Below are 6,867 nucleotides of genomic sequence, written 5' to 3' on the forward strand. Positions count from 1 at the left end.
AGAAGAGAGAACGTTGAGAGAAGAATAGAAAATTGTATTTTCTTTTACTTTTTTTAAAAATGGTTTGGATAAAATTATAAAACTTGAAAAATGAAGTATTTTTTTGTATTTTATAAAAGATTAGAAAATTTTGAAAATATTAATTTGATTCCGAATTTATTTAATTACATTTTAAAATGAATTTGACCCTTTCTTAATCAAAGTATCACCAAAAACCAAAGCAAAGAGTTAATTGACACCTTTCGTTTACTTGTGACAGCTCACTGCGCGCGTCGTCTCTTTGATTTAGCTCAGCAGGCGTCGTCTCTTCGATTTGGCTCAGCAGGCGTCTTCTCTTCGATTTGGCTTAGCAGGCGTGTCTCTTCGAGTTCATTAGAGGTTATTGCCATCGTCTTAGAAAGGTAATGTAAACACTTTTTAGGGTTTTAATTGCAATAATTTTGAGTGGGTAAGGTTTTAGTTTCAATTCTATTGAGGTACTGTAAATCGTTTGGAAGAGGTAAGGTAAACACTCTCCCTCTCTAGGATTTCAATTTGGTACTGTAAACTCTCCCCTGGTTTCAATTTTGTTGAGGTAGTGTATATTATTGTTGCATCGGTATTTCTCGCTTTCTATGATTTGCTAATTCCAACTTAAAGTTATGCTTTCTTGCGTTTAATTTTGCCCTAGGTTTTTTTGAATTAGAATTTTTTTCAAAAATGCATTTATTAGTTGCTGTAAATATGAAAGTTTTCCTAATCATTAGGTATTTTCTTGTGTTTATTGTTGTTGCTCTTTGCTGTTATTACTGTGATAGTTGACTTCTATTCTCATGCATCAATTCTAAGTTTGTAATCTAATAATTAGATTAAATGTTGTGAACAAATGCTGCAGTTTATTTAAATGAGTCTACGTCTCTTTAAATGATTTGGTTTTCTGTATGGTTGATTGTGTGATATAAACAGAGCTAGGTTTGGATATAGTTGGATTTGGAGCTGAAGTGTTAGAATTTGATCATTGCGACTTTCTGATACGGTAATTGTTCAATTCTAGTATGTTTTAACGTTGTTTTTGTGTATTTATGGAGTTTTACTGTTTGTACAAGTTTATGTAGTATTATTTGAGTTGCATTGAGTTGTTTATTACTATGATTTGGTTTACTGTATGGTTTATTGTGTGATTTCAACAAAGCTAGATGTAGTAGTAGACTGAATTTGAAGCTGTAGTTTTAGAATTTTATCATGTTGGTAAAACACTTCATATCAAATACAACTCATTCAGTTTGCTTGCTTTTGGTCTTATTATGTGACATGTGCATAAACTAAAGATTATTGAAAAGATCTGATTTTCTGTACTTCTAATGATAAAAAGCAAGCATGTCAAATAAAATAAGAGTTCTGTGCTGTAGAAATTGGTGGCTAACCTTATCTCTGAGGTTCCAGTTCAAATAAAATAAGAGCTTGAATCTCTGAGGTTCCAGTTCCAGGGTTGCTGTACCATGATCCAACCTTCTCCTGGAACACAGGAAGGAAGAGAAAAGAGAAGGACACAGAGTATAATAGATCCAACAAAACAAGCAAAATGGATGTCATTAAAAGGCTAAAGAAAAAGAATAATACTAACATTGTCTTCATCTTCAGTTTTGTTGTCATCATTTGTTTTCTCCTCTTCTTCATCAAGCTCTGCATAGGGGTTTACATAAACTTCTACGCTTATTATCTTGATTTCTTCCTGCACAGACAGTAAAAGCAGAAGGTTCAAAAAATATCTAGCTAAAGAAATGAAAATACTGGATGTGCAGAGAAAAAACACTAAGATTTTCAAGTTTGGGCTCTGTCCAAGGGACAGAAATGAAGATAAATGGAGGACTGAACGAAAATAGCCAGACAAATGAACAAATAAATGATATCTGAAATGTAACCTCAGAAATTCAACCTCAGTACTCCATTATAGAAAAGAGAAATGTAAGGTAGAAATTGGTGGCTAACCTTTATCCATAACTTCTTGATTCTAAGGCGAGAGAATCTTGTCTAGCATATTTAGTTGGTTACTTGCTGTAGAAATCATTTTAGAGATGGCTTTCTGTGCGTCTAGTTTTGTGCTTCTCAGTAGGGCCTGCTTGGATAGGATTGATCTGACTTAATGCTTGCTAGTATTGGAGAGTGCAATGTAACTAGGATACATAACTTTTATATCAATTTTGTGGAAACACTGGACAAATGCTTCAGAAGTGTAGCAAGTTTAATATAGTATTGAATTATAACAAGATGGAGTATTGCACATTTAGTTGGTTACTGCAGGCTGTTGAAATCTCTTTAAAGGTGGCTTTATGTGTGTCCAGTTTTGTGCTTCTCTGCAGGGCCTGCTTTGATAGGATTGATCTGAGTTCAGACCCTGAGCTTGCTAGTATTACAGAGTGTAATGTAATTAGGATAAGCAACTTTTAGTTCAATTTTTGTGGAAACACTGGACAAATGCTTCAAAAATCACTAGAGATAGAGGCTTGGTGGAATTTTGTTGCCTTCTAAGTGTAATGCAATCATTTTTTTTACTAAAATGCAAGTTTATTTTATCATGTGTTTGGTTAGAGGTATTAGTTAGTCTCGAGAAGCAAACAAGTTCACTTAGACTACTACTCAGAGAAATGAGATTGATTTTTTGATTAGTTAGAAGAATATTGTCAACTGGTCTAACGATCATTGTAGTCTTGATCCGTTTATTAGTTATTTATTTAGTTGCATCACTACCCTTGCAATGATAGAGCTATCTGTAAGTTCATACATGAATAATATTTCATTAGGATCAGATAAGTATGTATAGTTATAACCATTCCAAGATGTGTCACGAGATGGTGCATTAGGAAAGACTCGGCCATTCCATGGTCCTGCTCTATAGAGTTCAATGGAACCATTCATAATGAATGTTTGCAGGAATCCACCAGTATCGAATGTCCAGTTAAACTCACCTCTGGAAGGATTATTTGTGCTCTTCCATGACGAAAGGGAACGATGAAAACTAGTTTTCAGATTAATCCCAACCTTCATTCCAGGTAAAGCTGTGTCACCTGGATTGTCAAAACTTTGCCACAGGTAGTTGTGAGGCTTATCCTCGGCCGCATCTCGAACAACAAGATTGCCTGAATCAAGGAGTTGTGCTACTGGGTTTTGCCCATGTCTAGTGGAATCGGAGGACCAAATTACTCTGCCAGAACCATTTAGAAGAGTAAGAATTCCTTGTCTGGTAAAATTTAGCGCACTGGATGTGTCATTGAGTGGGTTTTCTCTATTACAGGTTAGAACTTGAGACTAAATGAGTTATACGAAGATTTTAGTACTACAACAACTACTACGTCTCAATCCCAAGCAAGTTGTAGTAGGTGGACGGCTAGCTAAAACTAGTCATTTTATGATGAATCCTCGGAATACTCATATAAAGATGTTAATTCACTAAAATGTACCTGGGAGGAGCTGATTGTAACCGTTGTGACCAGCATGAAGTCTTGCCAACACACCGATCAACGGAGCATTGTTGTAAGTGGCAGGCTCAGTTTGCTCATAGTTGTCTCTTTGATCAGCGAAGTTGTCATAGGCATCAGGTACACCAATAAGAGCACCAGTAAGGAGATTAGGATTGCTCGCCTTTCTACTATACCAGGTAGCATAGCCTCCCCGGCAGTTGACAAAACTAGGATTAACCTTAAACGAGACAATGGAGGAAGCTCTGTGGTGTACTTGTCTTGGGTTATTGTTTCCATATCCCACCATGTAACTTGTTGCTCTCGGGTTGTCACCAAGATTGTAGTCCACCTAGAACAACATCAAACATGATGATTAGTTCACCAAGAACACATTGCTAGTTCCATGCTTCAATTTATGATGAATCGTCATAATACAGACTTGTAGCACTCTATCAAAGTTAAAATCTTTACCTGAGACTTAGCGAATGAGAGAAGCTCATTCGGAGAAACAGAACCAGAAGAACACTTGAGGTATTGCCAGCGGAGGCCAAATAGTCAGAATAAGTAGTGGCAAGGAATGCAGCACTAGTAACAAACTACATATTGTTCCATCTTTGCCTATAGATGAGACCTCCAGGAGTTTTCTGGGTATTTCTGTCACCCTTTGCAAGACATGAACACATAAAGTTCTTTGCTTTCTGCTGGTACTTCTCAAATACAGGTGCATTATGACCAGCTTTACCAGACATCAAGAACTGCCAACACATAATACCAATTAGTTTATCTTCACGGAGTGATTGGTGTCAACTAAGTTGCTTAGACTCTTCAAAAATGTCGTCAGGTGTCAACTAAGTTGCTCAGACCTTTACATCAGTATTGTTATTATCTTCACCCCTTTACCAGGGGCCTCTTTCAACATAGGAACATTATATTGTTAACTTCAGATGGCTCTTGGATAATGATGCCTTTGTTGGGATTATTGTGATTGATGGGTTGTTTTTGGATCTCACTGTGACCATTGTTAGACTGCTTCTGTATATCAGTTTGTTCAGTGCTTGTATGTTCTTGAATTTCAGAAAATCTATTGGTATTATGACCACTATCTAATCCATTCTGTTGATCAAGGTTCATTTTCCTCTCCTTAAAACCTCGTTTCTTGTTAACAGTTTGAAAACCATCATCATCTTTTTTGCTTTCTTTTTCTTTCCTGCTTTGTTTTTCTTTTTGAGCTTTAATTCTCTCATCTGTAGCCTTGTTTCTGCACTCACTTTCAAAATGACCTTGCAATTTACAGTACAAACAATAGCTAGGCAGTCGCTCATATTTGATCTTGTCTTACTTAACTATGTATTATGTCTTAAAGGAATGGGGTTATTGGTTATTTAACGTTTATTTCAGGTTGGATTTCAAAGAGGCTTGGACGGATGGCGTCAAACACAACCTACTTCTGAGGGTGGTTCCACAACCCAACTAACATCTGATGATATTACTTCAATATGGACAAATGTGGCAGGAGGTGTGAAGAAAGGCAGAGCTTAGACATGTAGACTTGTTTTAAACTATTTACTTCCATTTTGAATAACAATTGAATACTTATTAGATTTGATTTTGATGATGCTTGAACTTTTAGACTCCATTGTGAATCTGTGAATCAAGTCGAATTTGAATGTTTAGGAATGTATTCGATGTTTGGTTTTATTGTTACATTGAATTTTTATGGATGGTAGTATAATTTAGCAAGCGGCGTACCAAAATAAACAACATTTTTCTATATATTAAAAATATAGCTTTCTTATAGAATTTTGTTTAGAAAATTGAAAATGCCGACTACAATAGTCGGAAGATCGCCTAAATAGTTAATAAATTAATTATTTATACCGACTATAATAGTCGGAAGAGTACTTGAATGATTAATGAATGCCAACCACAGTGATTGAAATATATATAATTAATTATTTAACTATTACGACAACCGTAGTTGGCATTATTAAATTAATAAATTATTATTTAACAAGTATTCCGACTACAGTAGTCGGTAGTATTTAAATTAATAAAATATTATTTTATAGTGTTCCGACTACAGTAGTCGACAATTCAGTTACTTTAATGGTCGGGTATTAATTTATATATTGTGACTATGGTAATCGGCAAATTTCGACTTCTGTAGTCGGCAAGTATATTCCGACGTTCAATCTGCCGACTACTCAAAAGTAGTTGGAAGTAGTCGGAAATCATCGGCAAACTCCATTTTCCGACTACATTCCGACCAATTTTGCAGTCGGCAAACGACGAAATTCTAGTAGTGTTTTTAGTTTTGAGATTGTTACATGTGTTAGTTATGTGTTGTTATGGTGGATTTATCTTTGACGTGACAATTCATGTGAGAGTGTACGTATTACAGGTGTGTTTCTCAAACTTATGAGTGATAGTTTGATGTATTTCTCACACTTCAAATAGTTTAGGTGTGAAAAACGCAGATAGGTTTAGGTGTGTTTTAGCTCTTCACTCTATTGAAGGAATGTGTTCTAATGATGGAGCTTTGGATCATCAACTAATCTGGAATTGTTCGAGTTGTACGATATTGTTGAGTTGTTGTATCCTAGAGGGGACAAGTCAAGAGTTATATTGCTGAATTGATGTAGTTTTACCATTGTGGGTTTCAATCTCCTTAAAGAGAGCGAGATATAAATATCTCAGCCTGAATATTTTTTATTCATTTTGGTACTTTATTTTTCAATTGTAATTTACTACAATTTATTGAATATATGCGCCAACATATACAAATGTTAACGTCAGCTGATCTTTTATAGATCTTTGATTGAGTAAGTGGCCTTTATACAACATAACATACTCAATGTAGGTCTGTAGGCGGGACAAAATATGCACATGCCTTATCATATCTTTGTGGGTAAAGATTGTTTCCAATTGACACTCCACTCAAACGAGAAGTTTTTTAAAGTAAAGAATAATACGATAGCAAAATAGCATGATACAAAACAAATAAAACAATAGATAGTTGGAGAATAAGAAACTGAGTAATAATACTAACTACTACTACTAGGAGGGGAGGGGATGATGCTATGACCTTGTCTCTCCCACATATAGTGCGACAATACTCGATTATGTACTAATATCTACTCTAATTTTTCGACTTTCATCCTTTTCTATATATCTAGTGTTATGTTCTTAGCTTATGTTCTTAGCAAGCTGTAGTTGAGCCATGTCTAATTAAATCACCTCTCTTCAATTCTTTTTCGGCCTACTTCTACCTCTTCTATTTCATGTTGCGGAGTTTCTTATTAGAGCATTCGTGCACCTCCTCTTTACATGTCTGAATCATCTCAGTTTTACTTTTTTTCATCTTGTTTGCCACGAGAGTCATTCTCACTTTGTCCCATATAACTTTGTTTCTAATTGTATCTCTCCTAAT

The 6,867-nt window shown here is 35.2% G+C and overlaps 1 long non-coding RNA gene across 1 annotated transcript; it reads left to right on the forward strand.

Moving 5' to 3' along the window:
* The first annotated feature begins 260 nt into the window (after positions 1-260).
* Positions 261-5,135, forward strand: LOC125848183 (uncharacterized). Its single transcript, XR_007444497.1, has 2 exons — positions 261-401; positions 4,836-5,135. It is a non-coding gene; the product is annotated as an uncharacterized LOC125848183 (long non-coding RNA).
* The last annotated feature ends 1,732 nt before the right edge of the window (positions 5,136-6,867 follow it).

This window comes from Solanum stenotomum, chromosome 12 (assembly GCF_019186545.1).
Source record: "Solanum stenotomum isolate F172 chromosome 12, ASM1918654v1, whole genome shotgun sequence".
Classification (NCBI taxonomy): Eukaryota; Viridiplantae; Streptophyta; class Magnoliopsida; order Solanales; family Solanaceae; genus Solanum; species Solanum stenotomum.